The 17,082-nt window shown below is 37.6% G+C and overlaps 1 protein-coding gene across 1 annotated transcript in view; it reads left to right on the top strand.

Moving 5' to 3' along the window:
* The first annotated feature begins 15,760 nt into the window (after window positions 1-15,760).
* The window catches only part of LOC127433373 (uncharacterized), a 24,234-nt gene continuing 22,912 nt past the window's right edge, over window positions 15,761-17,082 (top strand). The window contains exon 1 of the mRNA XM_051685229.1: window positions 15,761-15,779. The gene's annotated coding sequence lies outside the window, so the exon portion shown is untranslated. The remainder of the gene's footprint in view (window positions 15,780-17,082) is intronic.

Genomic DNA, 17,082 nt, shown 5'->3' on the forward strand with positions numbered 1-17,082 from the left:
ACACTGATGTTGGACAAGAAGGCCTGGCTGGCAGTCTTCGCTCTAATTCATCCCAAAGGTGCTCTATCGGGTTGAGGTCAGGACTCTGTGCAGGCCAGTCAAGTTCTTCCACACCAAACTCGCTCATCCATGTCTTTATGGACCTTGCTTTGTGCACTGGTGCGCAGTCATGTTGAAACAGGAAGGGGCATCCCCAAACTGTTCCCACAAAGTTGGGAGCATGGAATTGTCCAAAATCTCTTGGTATGCTGAAGCATTCAGAGTTCCTTTCACTGGAACTAAGGGGCCAAGCCCAGCTCCTGAAAAAGCAACCCCACACCATAATCCCCCCTCCACCAAACTTCACAGTTGGCACAATGCAGTCAGACAAGTACCGTTCTCCTGGCAACCGCCAAACCCAGACTCGTCCATCAGATTGCCAGATGGAGAAGCGTGATTCATCACTCCAGAGAACGCGTCTCCACTGCTCTAGAGTCCAGTGGCGGCGTGCTTTACACCACTGCATCCGACGCTTTGCATTGCACTTGGTGATGTATGGCTTTGATGCAGCTGCTCGGCCATGGAAACCCATTCCATGAAGCTCTCTACGCACTGTTCTTGAGCTAATCTGAAGGCCACATGAACTTTGGAGGTCTGTAGCGATTGACTCTGCAGAAAGTTGGTGACCTCTGCGCACTATGCACCTCAGCATCCGCTGACCCCGCTCTGTCATTTTACGTGGCCTACCACTTCGTGGCTGAGTTGCTGTCATTCCCAATTGCTTCCACTTTGTTATAATACCACTGACAGTTGACTGTGGAATATTTAGTAGCGAGGAAAGTTCACAACTGGACTTGTTGCACAGGTGGCATCCTATCACAGTATCACGCTGGAATTCACTGAGCTCCTGAGAGCAGCCCATTCTTTCACAAATGTTTGTAGAAGCAGTCTGCATGCCTAGGTGCTTCATTTTATACACCTGTGGCCATGGAAGTGATTGGAACACCTGAATTCAATTATTTGGATGGGTGAGCGAATACTTTTGGCAATATAGTGTAGATAGATAGATTGGTTCTCTGAATTCTCTGAACTTTTAAACACTCATCATGGCAACGGATTAAATTACATGATGTTGTAGTCAAACTGGAATGGTGGCATATATCTATTACACATTGTATGATTAGGGTCCAAGTTTACATTAATGTTGAGTTGTTGCTGTGTCCATCATGTATGTGCTTGGGCCCATCGTCGATGCTTGCAGCTATACTTATTATTATTATTATCTAAAGTTTATTATTCGAAATAAACATTAGTTTATTCTATTTTTTTTTTTTTTATTGGATGCCAGATGTTTATGATAGCTTCATTTGTCAGCAGTGAAGGATTCACATGTGATAAATGTAAGGAGTTAGAGACACATATCCGAATGCTAATGGAGGTCAGTGAGAAAGAGAAGCCTGTAGATATTGTTTCAGATGTGGGTAGTACAGCGAGCAACACACACTCCGTTTCCGGCAGTAGAGCCCCCGTATTAGGTCAATTGAGTGTTCATTTGAGTAACTGAGAGCTGGAACCACTGGTTTACATGTTACACAAAGTCATGGTCCTTTGTAATTAAAACCACAGCTTTTTCATGTTGTTTTTGTTCCAACTGGGCTCTTAGTTACATCAGACACAGGGGGTCCCCAGGACCAGGACTGAGAACCACTGTTCTAAGGAATATATTAGGCTGTTTAAGAGAACTTTTGAATCCTCAGCAACCTACTGACCTGCCTAGTGGTGGTGACTGCTTATGTTGTCTAAAGTGAACCCTCCTCTGTAGCAGTTAAGCAGTGTGTGCTGGAAAGCCTTGTCAGAACATGGGTGAAGTATAAGCGCAGAGGCAATTTCATGTCTTTTTTTTCAGTTTTGTCAGCTCTTTCGCTTAAAACATAGTTTCACAAGTAGAAATGTTGTGAAATGTCGAACTGAATGCAGTCCACAAAATTGAACTATAAACTATTTTTTGGGAAAGTTTTGTTAAAACAAAATGTTTTTGACATTGAGAATGTTGTTTTCTGTTAGAATAGTATTTTGCTGTTCATCCTCTTTCTGACAATGAGATACTGGCTGCTTTAACCACTGTTTTGAAGGGAACAGCTAAAGATTGGTGGTTGGCTGAAAGAAGGAATGTTAGAAATTGGAAGCAGAAATATTCTTGCTTTCATTTCTGAGTGAAGATTATGAAGAAGTGGCTGCAAGAAAATTATTAGAAAGGAAACAAGGAGTCAGGGAAAGTATCAGAGACTTTGCCTTTCATTACATTACCGTGCTTTGTGCATGAGATGGAAAAAATAAATGACTGAAAGAGAAGTGGTACAAGCAATAGTACAGAACTGTAATCCATGACTGGTGAGTCTGATGAGAGGAACTGTGAAAGATGGGGGTGAATTGGTACAAATTGGCACACAGATAGAACAAGATTTTGATGAGTCAAAAAGATATTGGAGTCAGGTGAATGTGGAGGAACAAAGAAAGAATCCACAAACCTCTTGTGAACCTCAGCAAAAACCTCCCATAGCAAATAACAGAATCATGCAAACCACTCAAAATTCAGCATGACCAGACATTAAAACAGTTGTTATTCCTATTATTATCCAAGATAGGTATTTCACTGCCATGGTGGATACAGGTAGCACATTGTCCCTTATCCAAGAATCCTGTTGGAAGCAGTTGTGTAAAACAGAACCTTACCAGCAGTGTCAAGGACAGTCATTCATGCTGGCCAATGGACAGAAGCAGACAGCTCTGGGAAAGGTAAATTGGCAAGGTGAAATTCAAGGAGTACCAGTAGATTTGACAATGTTCATTATGAGAGATACTGATTTGACTGTGGCAATTATTTTCGGCAAGGATTTCCTACTGATGACAGGAATCGTGTTAGACTTCCAACAAGCTCAGTACACCTTGCCTTCTGCCATAGAAGCTGGAAAAGATTTTTCCATTTCTGAGCAAGGATGTCTGTTCTACTGTGTATTTTTATCTTGCTGTACCCACTCTTTCCGTTACAGATGACACCTTGCAGACTATGCAGCAACGTATTCAAAAAGCTGACACTCAACCAAAGATCAAAATGAATCTGGAAAATTTTATGTTAAACTGACCTACCATTTGTACACAAGACATTGGACATACAAACTTGGCAAAACATTGCATCATTACCACCAATGAATACCCAGTCAGAAAAAGAGCCTACAAAGTTTCTAGAGATAAGCAGCAGTTTATTGAAACTGAAATCAAAGAGTTGTTAGCTAAAGAGATCATACGTCCTTCAGTCTCTCCTTGGGCTTCTCCTGTGGTAATAGTTCCAAAAAAAGATGGTAGCTCAAGATTCTGTATTGACTATTGAGGACTGAATATGAAGACACACCTTGATGTGGTCACTGATCATGCAGCGCTCACATGGGTTTTTCAACATCCTAAACCAAACTCTCGTCTCACCCAGCGGACTATACATCTGCAAGGCTTTCAATTCACAGTTAAGTACAGAAAAGGTCTGTGTAATGTCGTACCAGATGTGTTGTCCTGAAACTCAGAACACACGGTATCATCAGAGATGCTGGCTGTAGTCAAAGCTACCAAGTCTACTGCTTTCCCAACCCGACTTACCCATAGACCTTGATCAGATAGCTACTGCACAACAGAATGACTCGGAAATCCAGGAGCTATGTAAGAAGGTAGATTCCCAAACCACTCAGGATCTTGCAAGAGTACATTATGTCATGCAGAATGGAGTACTATTTCTCAGCGTACCTGATGTAAATGAGGGATACAAACTACATCTTGTAGTCCCTGTGGGTTTTCTTAAAGAGTTCTTGCAATATGTACATGATAATCCATTAAGTGGACATCTAGGATGATTAAAAACACTTCTTCAACTTCTGGCCTATTGGCCTGCTTTGAGAGCTGATGTGTGGAAGTATTGTAAAGATTGTCAAACTTGTCAAAAGTATAAGCTTGTGTTAACAAAGTTATCTGGATATCTACAGTCCACACCAGTAGTTGAACCCGGGCACATTCTTGGAGTTGATCTGATGGGTCCGTTCCCTAAGAGTGTCAAACAAAATGAACATCTCTTAGTTATTGTTGACTACTATTCCAAGTAGGTGGAGTTATTTCCTTTGAGAGTGGCAAAAGCTCCCCAAATAGCTAGGATCCTAGTAGAGGAAATCTTTACTCGATGGGGCACCCCTGCCTATTTAGTGTCAGATCGTGGAGCTCAGTTAACCTCACAACTACTTTCCTTAGTCTGCAAACAGTGGGGCATAATACAAAAATTGACTACAGCCTACCATCCCCAAACGAATATGACAGAACGGATCAATCGTAACCTAAAGACAATAATTGCTTCTTACATGGGAGATCAGCATCGCCAATGGGATCGATGGTTGCCAGAATTCAGGTTTACAATTAATACCACTTTCCATAAAACCAAAGGTTTCACACCAGCCGAAGTAGCTCTTGGATGGAAATTGAAGGGACCATTGGAGAGAGCATTTCAGCAACCTCCTGCTCCTAGTAATCCTGCCTGTAATGTGTTGGAAAGACAACAACTCATCCACCTTGTTAAGAAAAATGTTGAACAAGCTCAACATAGACAAAAGCACTACTATGACCTGCGACGCAAACACAATCAGTTTCAGGTGGGAGATGTAGTCTGGGTCTGGTCTCACCCTTTATCCAGAGCTGAAGAAGGTTTTATGGATAAGTTAGCCACTAAGTGGAAAGGTCCGGCTAAGACTGTCAAATGTCTTGGTCCTCTTAACTATACTGTTTCCTTAATGATCCTGAAAATGTGGAGACTTATCATGTGCAGAATTTGAAAACTTGTTATGGCTATGACAAGTTTCTTTCTGAAAGGGGAGGTATGTAACAGTTAAATGTTACTTCTGTTGTTATTCTACTACCCACCATTAGGGGGCACTAGTGTTTCTGTGGGTTAGGTTTAAATGCAGGTATGTAGTAGAAGAAGAGAGGTTGTTTGGTAAAAGAAAAGTATGGATTCTCTTTGACAAAAAAAACAAAACAAAACAAAAAAACACATTGACTGATGCTTTGATTGAGCATGAAACAGTATGTTTTCCAATCAAAAAGGCTTTCCTTTTCCTACCCTTTTTTGTTGTACCTAATAGTGCATTTGCTATTGCATGGTATATTTTAGAAATTGAAAGGACAACTTTGCCTGCATTATATCTCATCACCTTGTGTCATCTAAAATAGATATTACTAATGAGGATGGAACTAATTTCTGCCTGTTTCTGGAGTTAACGTTTGGATAAGGGGACCGTTACTGGCATTAAAGAACTGACTGCATCAACATCAACTACAAGGTTTCATCATTCATCTACGGACTAATTCAGATAAGCTTCATCACTGTATGCAACTCTTCAGTCTCAGATCAGAACTATTTCTTTTGCGTTTATAATTTTTTTCTTATATTTATTTGGGTTCATTTGTATGATTGGTTTATGGAATGTTACTTTAAGTTGTGTTTCTGATGTACATTGCACTTTTGGTTTATTTATTTCTATAATATAACCACATTAAGAAATCAACTGTCTGTTATATATATATATATATATATATATATATATATATATATATATATATATTTTTTTTTTTTTACCTCAACCAGTTTAGTGATAAGTTGGTATGAAGATCCCTCCCAAAAGAATTTCAGATTTATTGTGAACTTTTGCTCATAGATGTATGAGTTTATTATTCTGCTGTTGCCGTTTAGAATTGTTATGAAAAGTTAGGGCAATGGCTCCCAACCCTGGTCCTGGAGTATCCCTCCCTGTCTGCCCTGCTGGTTTTTGTTCCAACTGAGCTGCTCTCAATTACTTAATTTAACTAATAATATAACAAATCAACTGTTTGGCGCCCATCTTGGCCCAATGCAAAACCACCAGGCTGGCGAGTCCCATCATTGCAATCAGCTGTGCTGCCCTCACTGATTGGGTGAGATGGGGCTGCGCACTGATTACTGTTTAGACACAGCAGTTTTGCCATTCGGTCTCCCTCCTTTGAACTAGCAACACAGAGACATGCTGCTGTGTGTTACCTGCCTGCTACATTGTGTTTGGATTACAGAGTGAGGAACTAGGACTGGACGCTATCAATCCCGGGTTATTCCTGCTGCTTTACCTCCTGCACACACCTGGACTTGAAGCAGCCATGAGCGATCTGGCCGCTTGTTTCCCCCTTGTTTATTATTATTATTATTATTATTATTATTTATTTAAGGGCAGCAGCGTGGAGTAGTGGTTAGAGATTTGGACTCTTGACCGGAGGGTTGTGGGGACACTGCTGCTATACCCTTGAGCAAGGTATATTTTACCTAGATTGCTCCAGTAAAAACCCAACTGTATAAATGGGTAATTGTATGTAAAAATACAAATATGATATCTTATAACAATTCTAAGTCACCCTGTATAAGGGCATCTTCTAAGAAATAAATAATAATAATAATAATAATATTTATTACCAGATACCCTTATCCAGTATGACTTACAAATCTTACAATTACAAAACATTATTTTCTACATATAATTATACAGTTGTTTTGTTTTTACTGGAGCAATCTAGTTAAAGTACCTGCCAGTTTGCTCAAGGGTACAGCAGCAGTGTGTCCTCCCCCACCTGAACCCATGATCATCTGGTCATGAGTCCAGAGCCCTGACCACTACTCCACACTGCTGCCCCTGTGTGTTTCTTTGTGCTTATTTGTTTAACCAGAATGTTTTTACTTTGAACCCACCCAAGATATCCTTGCTGGTAGCTGGGAAAAACAACTGCACTTGGCAGTGTGTTTTGTACAAACTAATAAAGCAAGCCAAGTTGCCTGTGTTTGGCAGCGGGACAGGCTTTTTTTTTGCATGGGAGAGTTAGACCACACCCACTTTCCTATTGACTTTAGTTTAATTTGCAATAGTTCAGGCCCTGTGGTCTGTACCATGGAACCGGTTTCGGTGGCTAGCCAGGTAAGTTTTAGTTTAGTTTGCCTCAACCCCAGATTTTAGGTACCATGAAAGTTGGTTGACATTTAGTGGTGTTCATCGCCATAGCAACTTATGCTACATGGCTAATTGGCTCCTAGCAGATTTTGTTCTGAATTACAGATTGCTAACAAATGCTGAACCAATCAGCTGTCAGTAAAATGACATCTCTGATGCAATCAAGTCACTCTCCCATGTCTCTTAAAGCACACTTTACAAATAAAATCTTAGAAATCCACAAAATCAACTCTTCATGATTAATTTTTTATTTGAGAATCTAAATGTAGATTTCCAGCAGATAAAATTTTATTGATTTTTCTTTTACCCTCTTTAGTCATAGCAAAAACTATCTTTGAAAATATAAACATAATATATTAGGCTATCTATAAAACAGCCACTAAGATGGATTAATATGATACTTGCAAAAAATAATAATTTTTAAAATATTAAAAGCTCAAGATTACTATGAATAGGGGTGAATGCCACCCAGACCTTCTTTCTTTCATGGACTGGAGATGAGCATACAGTATTTACTTGAAGTTATAATTATATAAGCAATATAAGCAGTACAAAATATGTCTTTTATAAAAAAGATCAAATGTCTTACTGCACACAGTATTCCAAGTGCTCACTTTTTTATGCTTTTTATTTTTGCTTTTTTTTCCTAAAGACAATGTACAAATTGTACATCAAGAGAAATAAAAATAAAACAATGTTATTTTGAATAACCATTCACAACATATTTGATAAATAATGTGGAATTTACTTCATTTACATATATTTTATTTCAAATAAAGTGGGTAGTTAAGGCATCACCTACTTTTTTTTTTTATATTCAATGAGATAGGACATCATACCTCGTATTTTAACTACATTTGTTCACAAATTAAAAATCTGAAGGAAACAATGTATCTAAATTAATGTATATTATTTTTAAGCAAATCCCATTTATGTTCACATTCCAGACTTTTATTATTAATTTTAAATGTTATTTGGTATATTTCGGAAATCGTTTCTCTCCATCTTTGAAATTGTGGGGGTTCTGGTTTAAGCCAATTTTTGTAATCTGTTTCAAAACTGCTGTTCTGATTACCCTAAATATATTTTGTTCAGTTTTATTTCTTAAGGACAATGGCATTTGACCCAAAAGAATGTTTTCTGGATGTATTTCTATTGTGCACTTAAATATTAAATTAATCTGTCTAATCACTCCATTACAATAAGTTGTCAATGTAGAGCACTCATATGGAGTTTGACTGTAATGAGCATTTTTTTTCTCCAACAATCCCCTTTTACCAGCTATTGTATTTACTTTGAATAACAGGTGTTATAAAAAATATCATTTGTATATTCCAAGCAGATTCCCTCCAAACACTGGATTAAGAAGTATGGAATGTATTATATGATATTTCTTCCAGTCTTGCTAATTAATTTGTATTTTTAATTCATCCTCCCACAAATAATTTTATTCAGAGTGTCCTGTATATCTCTTTAAAATTCCTAAAAATTGTATTGGATTAGTTGTATTATATAATTTATTAATGGATGCATTTCCTTTTTTTAATTTCTTTTACTTTAACGTCTGTTAATAACTTCTTACCTGTTAATAATATTTTTAAAAAAAATTGTAAATTTGGAAGATCTTTTGCTAGGTTTGAAAAGGTATCCATTCCTTTATCAGTGAACAGTTGGTGATATCTTTTCAAGTTTATTGGCCCAAAACTTCAATGTATTATCTAATCTATCTGGCATGAAATCAGGATCTTTAGCAATTTCTTGTAATTGAACTTTAATCTTTCTTTATTTTACTACTAAATTACTATTAATACAAATATGATCTATTGATTTAAATGTGTTGCTTTGTATGGGCAGGAACAGGGATATATTAATAGATTGATAAATTTCCATCTTCCTCCATTTCACTTTAGATTCTGCATTCATCCAAATCAATATAGGTTGAATTTGGGCAGCTTTATAATAATATATTACATTTGGGAATTCTAGTCCTCCAAGCCTTTTTGACAACATAAGAATTAATTCTAGGTTTCCTATTATCCCATATATATTTACAAATTAGTTTATTCCACTGTCTAAAAACACTTTGATATACTAACTGGTAGATTTTGAAAAAGAATATTCATCTTTATGGTCTCTATTCATTTTGTAATCAATAGTAGCCTATATTTATTTGTTATAGTTTTGAATGATATATAAATTTTTCAATTCAAATAAATATAAAAGCTTTTATATTTGAAATAAAATTAATAAGCCTGTGTGTTCTTGTTGTGGGTCTATATGAATTCACTTACGCAGTGATATGCCAGCTGTTTTATATTCTGTTTTTATCACATTAATTTGTTTGCAGCAGTCCTCTTGACTGTTTCTTCTTGCGTAAATGTCTTTAATTGCTTCATAATTTTACAGTTATATCGTGTACTTTGTAAATCATGTTTAAAGTCTTCATGATTTCATGCTGAACTCTTGAGCAGTGTAAATGCATTTTATTTCTATTTTTTTTAAAAACATTGTCTTTTGCATGGTTTAAATTAATTTAAATTCATAATCATCAGCTTTCAGCAGAGAGGTCAGTCCCACTGAGTGAATCGCGTTCTCTCACACGATTGGTTGTGTGCTGCAAACGTCATTCATTCATGTGCACGAGCATGTAATCTAATCTTAAAGCCTGAGTTGACGGAGAAAGTTGATGAGCTGCATCATGGTACCAATTAAGCCCTGGTTTGCACTGGTTTGAATTTGTCATCCTGAAACCCTGAGTTCAATCAGTGACCTTCATGGTACAGGCCTCTGGATAATGATATTTGCAAATATAATACTACAATAAAACACAAGGCTCTATTCATTCACGGATATTTCCTCAATTTCCAAATTAAGGTAGACAGGTATTCCAGTATAGAAAAGTTCAGCTCCATAATGCTTCTGTATTTGTAATGCAGTTTTATAAGACCCATATATATAGAATTATAGATACTGTACATACCGGTACATCTTCACTGTAGTTTTTATACTATAGCCAACTAACTCCAAACTTAGTGGACATCATTCCGGGAACAATAGAACACAAATGTGGCAAAATTGTGTTCTGTGCATATGGTTTGGGAGTGCCCAGATGTGGCTTCCACTCTGTCCACAATTTTGGAAAAGGATACTCCTTGTTCTTCTCTCAGCAGATAATTTAAAAAAAAAAAAACTAAGTTTTTAAAAATTTGCTCACAAATAAAGAAAACTTCAGCAAATTAACTCCAATTCATATATCTAATAAAGACTTTCCTACCCTATTTACTAAAGTATTTGGTACTGGGCTTGGAAGCCATAAACTGCCTGGCAGTTCTAGTTATATTTTCTATTTGCTCTTAATTATACTGTGATTCATGAAATGTTTATTTGTGATTGACTCCCTGTGGCAATGAGCCCCACCCCTTTGTGTATGTCTGTGTTTTATGTTGTATGTAGCATGTAAATGTTGGTGTAATGGAGTTGGTTCTATAACCTTGCCTCCTCTATTTACAAAAGGTCACAGATACAATATATTTTAAGGGAGGGGCCCACCAACCAAACTTAATATATGCACCTTAAATCACATCAGACCAGGATTGAAACAATAATAAAATATGACCACAGCAAGTACATTTTCAACTGTTTCTGAAATAACATTTGTACTCAAATCCAAAATGACCAGGTGAGGTTTGAGCATATCACTTGAGAATAATAGAAAATGGTAACAAAACAGATGATAATGACCACTGATACAGCATTAACCATAAACAGACTTAGAAACCCAAATGATTGTATCTGTTTGGCATAGAAATAAACATCATAGCTAGAGTTGAGAATAATAGATAAGAAAAACCTTATCTGACCATTGCCCAATGAGAAAGCACAAATATCAACTGATGAATGTCTGTTGTAGATGATGGTGATGAAATACAGTCCCATGAACGTCAAACGATAGTCCAAACAATAACAATCCACCATACTCTCCCGAACAAACCAAGGTTGTAATCCTTGAGCGACTGATCCCACACTAGAGCGACAATCCACTAGAAGATGCGGTGCAATAGTCTCAACATGGAAATGCTTCCGATATCCACTTAATGAACATGTTGGTAGCATTAAAACTACCAATATTAAAGAGTCCTTCTAAACAGAGAATACAAATTTAACATTGGTTTGCTACCAATCATATACAAAATTAATTGAGAAAATAATACATGAACAAACAAAAATAGAAAACATTCTTACATTGACTGAGCTTGAAACACATACAGGTGCATCTCAATAAATTAGAATGTCATGGAAAAGTTCATTTATTTCAGTAATTCAACTAAAATTGTGAAACTCGTGTATTAAATAAATTCAGTGCACACAGACTGAAGTAGTTTAAGTCTTTGGTTCTTTTAATTGTGATGATTTTGGCTCACATTTAACAAAAACCCACCAATTCACTATCTCAAAAAATTAGAATACATCATAAGACCAATAAAAAAACATTTTTTGTGAATTGTTGGCCTTCTGGAAAGTATGTTCATTTACTGTATATGTACTCAATACTTGGTAGGGGCTCCTTTTGCTTTAATTACTGCCTCAATTCGGCGTGGCATGGAGGTGAACAGTTTGTGGCACTGCTGAGGTGGTATGGAAGCCCAGGTTTCTTTGACAGTGGCCTTCAGCTAATCTGCATTTTTTGGTCTCTTGTTTCTCATTTTCCTCTTGACAATACCCCATAGATTCTCTATGGGGTTCAGGTCTGGTGAGTTTGCTGGCCAGTCAAGCACACCAACACCATGGTCATTTAACCAACTTTTGGTGCTTTTGGCAGTGTGGGCAGGTGCCAAATCCTGCTGGGAAATGAAATCAGCATCTTTAAAAAGCTGGTCAGCAGAAGGAAGCATGAAGTGCTCCAAAATTTCTTGGTAAACGGGTGCAGTGACATTGGTTTTCAAAAAAACACAATGGACCAACACCAGCAGATGACATTGCACCCCAAATCATCACAGACTGTGGAAACTTAACACTGGACTTCAAGCAACTTGGGCTATGAGCTTCTCCACCCTTCCTCCAGACTCTAGGACCTTGGTTTCCAAATGAAATACAAAACTTGCTCTCATCTGAAAAGAGGACTTTGGAACACTGGGCAACAGTCCAGTTCTTCTTCTCCTTAGCCCAGGTAAGACGCCTCTGACGTTGTCTGTGGTTCAGGAGTGGCTTAACAAGAGGAATACGACAACTGTAGCCAAATTCCTTGACATATCTGTGTGTGGTGGCTCTTGATGCCTTGACCCCAGCCTCAGTCCATTCCTTGTGAAGTTCACCCAAATTCTTGAATCGATTTTGCTTGACAATCATAAGGCTGCGGTTCTCTTGGTTGGTTGTGCATCTTTTTCTTCCACACTTTTTCCTTCCACTCAACTCTGTTAACATGCTTGGATACAGCACTCTGTGAACAGGCAGCTTCTTTGGCAATGAATGTTTGTGGCTTACCCTCCTTGTGAAGGGTGTCAATGATTGTCTTCTGGACAACTGTCAGATCAGCAGTCTTCCCCATGATTGTGTAGCCTAGTGAACCAAACTGAGAGACCATTTTGAAGGCTCAGGAAACCTTTGCAGGTGTTTTGAGTTGATTAGCTGATTGGCATGTCACCATATTCTAATTTTTTGAGATAGTGAATTGGTGGGTTTTTGTTAAATGTGAGCCAAAATCAACACAATTAAAAGAACCAAAGACTTAAACTACTTCAGTCTGTGTGCATTGAATTTATTTAATACATGAGTTTCACAATTTTAGTTGAATTACTGAAATAAATGAACTTTTCCACGACATTCTAATTTATTGAGATGCACCTGTATGTTTCTCAATCTGGACTCTCAGCATTGGTGATAGCGTCTCCTAGAAAGCCATGCTTCCTTCTATCCAAACAACCTCTCTTCCTCTCTACTTTACCTGGTTTTATGCTAGAGGTGAGCAGCTTAGAGCCCCTAGTGGACGGTATTAGTATGACATCATACTATAAACCATGTTAACAGAACTAAGGTCTGTTATAGTACATGGGATGTAATGTGGGTAATGAGCACGAGTGTTTAAAATGTATAATTGTATTTAGGCACAGGGATTGCACTTCATGTTTCATTCACTCAGGGTTGTGTTCAGGGTGAAGGAATGGGAGAGAGTGAAGAGACAGAAGTAATAATAAGAAGAAGCAGCAGCAATTGCTACATCATGCTGGAGGACCAGCATGGTACCTGTTTGTTTAGTGTTCATCCCTGTGTGTTACTGTCTGTTTTGTTTGTCTATTTATTTTGGCTGCCAGTGCCATGTCCTGTTTTCTGTTTAAACCTTTTTGTTTTATAATAATTACTGAGCGCGACCATTACGTTTCAGGTTTCATCAGCATTGCCTGCCTGCATGTTCTTTCTGTCCTGAAGCCAGCCACTAGAGCTAGCCTGTGACACTCCCACAAACCCATACAGTTTACAATTACATTTCAAGTTTCAAAAGATAAGCTTGTATTATATTTTATTTTACAGAGCAGCTGTTTAATATTTGCCAAGCAAGAGCCAGTACCTCATCCTCAACTTTCAATTTTAAACAACTGAACTGAGCCGCCCCCTGCCCCCCCCGCCACCCGCCCCCACTCCTCACCCCTCACCCCTCAGCATTTCAGGGATAAATACTGCAGAGAACCTGCGGAGCTGGAGCAGACTGCAGGATCAGCTGAAGTTTCATTGCTGTTTGCTTGTGTGATTGGATACTGGTAAGTAATTGCTATTTTTTATTATTAATAATAAAAAGGACTGTTGGAAATATTTGATTGTTATTAGATAAACAAAATGAATTGATTTAAAACATTTAATTAAATTAATTAAAATATTTAATTATATTTTTTAATTGATTTAAAAAAAATATGTACAAACTGTGTACTGGCATATGTGCAGTGAAGCAACTAATTTGCTTTGAAAGTGCCGTATGCAAACATTCCTCTTTGTAAGTGGTATCGGGGCGAAAAAAAGATGCAGTAAAATTGTTCCCAGCTAATGAAGACCAGGAGCAGTGTCTGCCATGTTGAGGGGTGAAGAGAGTGTTTTATCCCCCAAATGATGGTCTTTTGTCTGGGCCAATGGTCTCCAACCCTGGTTGTGAAGAGCCCCCTATCCATCTCACCTGATTCTATTTTAACCTGGAATTTTTACTTGTCAAATATAGAATTTAATGACTGGACAACCATTAAGGTTTAAAGCTAGGAGAGAACTGGATACGGTTGGCCAAAAATGCAAAACATGAGCAAAGTTTAAAAAAGTTTAAGTGTGCCATGGGGCTCCCGAGGGGCGCATCCAGTAAAAGCACTCACTTGAGTGTGCTCTATAGCCTGGATGTCGCGAATTCAGGCTATTCCGCAGCCGACCGTGGATGGGAGCTCCCAGGGGGTGGCGCTCAATTAGCCGAGCGTCGCCTGGGGGGAGGGAGGGTTAGGTCGGCCAGGGTGTCTTCGACTCACCGTGCACTAGCGACCCCTGTAGTCTGGTTGGGCGCCTGTGGGCTTGCCTGTAAGCTGCCCAGAGCTGTGTTGTCCTCTGAGGCAGCTGCACGGTGAGTCTGCAGAGTGTAAAGAAGCGGGCGGCTGATGGCACATGCTTCGGAGGACAGCCTAAAGCTGAGCTTAAAAATAATTTTAGAAAAATAAGGGGAGAAAATAATAAAAAATAATTGGCAACGACTAAATTATAAAAAAAAAATTTGTGTGCCTGCAAATAAATAATGTGCCTCCAAGTTAAGATGTGTCTGCAAGTTTAAAAAAAACTGCCTCAAGTTAAAATGTGCCTGCAAATAAAAAAATGGAAGCAAACAAATCCCAAAATAGAAATTACATAGTTAAGTAGGCGGGTATTAGCAGTCGTGGAAAGTAGCAGATCAGAGCTCTGATTGGATTAACATTTCTTTACAGTAGTTGCTGTTATCCTAGACTGTGGAAGCTATATAACCTTTGTAGTTTATACAAAAATAATATAAAGTTTGGCACACAAACTGGTCTGATGTACAGCGTTGTATTCATGATTGTATTACCATAATAAAGGTGTGGCTAAAGAAAGGAGCATGCAAAATAGTACTGCATTATAAAGCTGTAAAATTGAGCTCTGAGCTTCTACACTGTTATTTATGATGTGAGGTTTTACATGATGGTGTAACTTTATGTGAATCCTGTCTGAAATCACCTAAAACCCAAGTAGAACTGTTCTGATTTACATGTCATTTGTCAGCTGTTTTAAACAAGAGAAAGCGACTGACCTTGCCTTTAAAGCACACTGCCCGAGGGACGTGTTTTTTGCTCATGACAAATATGTGTGTTCCACGTCACCAAGTCATGACTGTGGACGCAATTTTCAAGAGCATGTAACCCATCCAATGAAATCATTTCAGAGTTTATTGAACACTGGTTCAGCCTAGAAGGAAATGTTACAGTTGATTGAGTTGAGTTAACTAAGATAGGTGGTGCCAATACTCATGTCAGCCACTGCATAGATAGACTGGCTAGCTATAAGTATTTGGTCAATTTGCTGCTAATAGTTTTCATGCAGCTAATACTCATTAAGATGAATGAGTGTTCAGTAAACTTCAAAAACATATAATTGTAAATAAAAAATAAATAAATAAAATAGTTAAATACAAAATATATTTACACTGTCAGCAGGTAAAGTTGATCAAATGAAGCGGCAAATAACCTATCACTGATCATATCAGCGCCAAGCACGGTGAGAGGCAACGTTTCCTGTACTTTTGCTTTCGCTAACTGATGTTGGATGGCAAACCTTAAAATGTAATCTGTGATTTATAGAACACCACATTTAAAACAATTAAGAATAAGAATATTAACTGTCATATACAGGTCCCTCCAGAATTATTCATACCCTTGATTCAATGCTACAAAAAGTTGGTTTTAGCAACAATAAAAAGTGTACACATTTTTTTTTTTTATAACTCCATGCAAACATGTAACATTGTCAGACTCTCGTTGTTACATATCGCAAAAACATTTCTGTTCAAAGATATTGCATTTTAATGTTTAGGGATGTGAATAATTTTTAACCTTCAGTTTTTTTAAATAACATGCATATATAGACAAATATATATTTATGAAGTCCAATACTGAATGTCTGAAAATATTAATGTTTTCATTCATTTATGCAACAAATACTGAATGTACACTAGAATTTATTTAGCTAAAAACCCATTCTAGTCTATGAAGGGTGTGAATAATACTGGAGGCACTGTATGTTATATATTAGGTGGGCCTACATAAACAAACGATACGTTTAGCATTTTTTCCCATAGCTGTAGCTGAGAGACTCTGGGGCTCCAGCAGCATGTGTGCATAAACTAGGACTACAAACTCTGAGTGATTTTGTGCAAACAGCAGATCCCCTCCAAGAAAATAGTTTGAACACTAAGTTGAAGAAAGTATAATAATGTGTGTTTTTATTGAATTGACACCTCTTTGATGCAGTGGTTCCATTTGCTCTGTAGTTCTACTGTACTTTATACATTCTGTGATGTAAATAGAATACATTTCAATTGAAGCTTTGTATTTGGCTTCTTATTTGACCAGCTTCTTAATCGCATTTTTATTATACAGTCAAGTGTGTAAATGTATTCATTTATGCTGGATAATTAACTTAGAATGTAACAGGTTAAATCAAACATGCCATTATGCCAATCACTCAGCTTCTTATTCGCAAGCTTATTCTTTGCATGAATATATTGATCTAAGTAGAATAATTAGCCTTGAATTTAACAGGTTAAATAGCATCGGCCCGCCTATTTCTCTGCAAAGGTTATCAAGATTTTCTGGGGTAAAACAGTGGGCAAACATTTCGCATGTGCCACTCAGCTTCTGTAATGTCTTATCCATATGACTGGTGATTGAGACGTCCCTCAGCTGCCATTCTGCTCCCTGTGACAGCTTTGGTATACTTTCTCAAAAGGACTTTGGTGGTCTTCAACTTGAAAGGGAACTGGTGTAAGTTTTAACTAAGAACACAAATATCACCTCTATCC

Source organism: Myxocyprinus asiaticus, chromosome 43 (assembly GCF_019703515.2).
Source record: "Myxocyprinus asiaticus isolate MX2 ecotype Aquarium Trade chromosome 43, UBuf_Myxa_2, whole genome shotgun sequence".
Lineage (NCBI taxonomy): Eukaryota > Metazoa > Chordata > Actinopteri > Cypriniformes > Catostomidae > Myxocyprinus > Myxocyprinus asiaticus.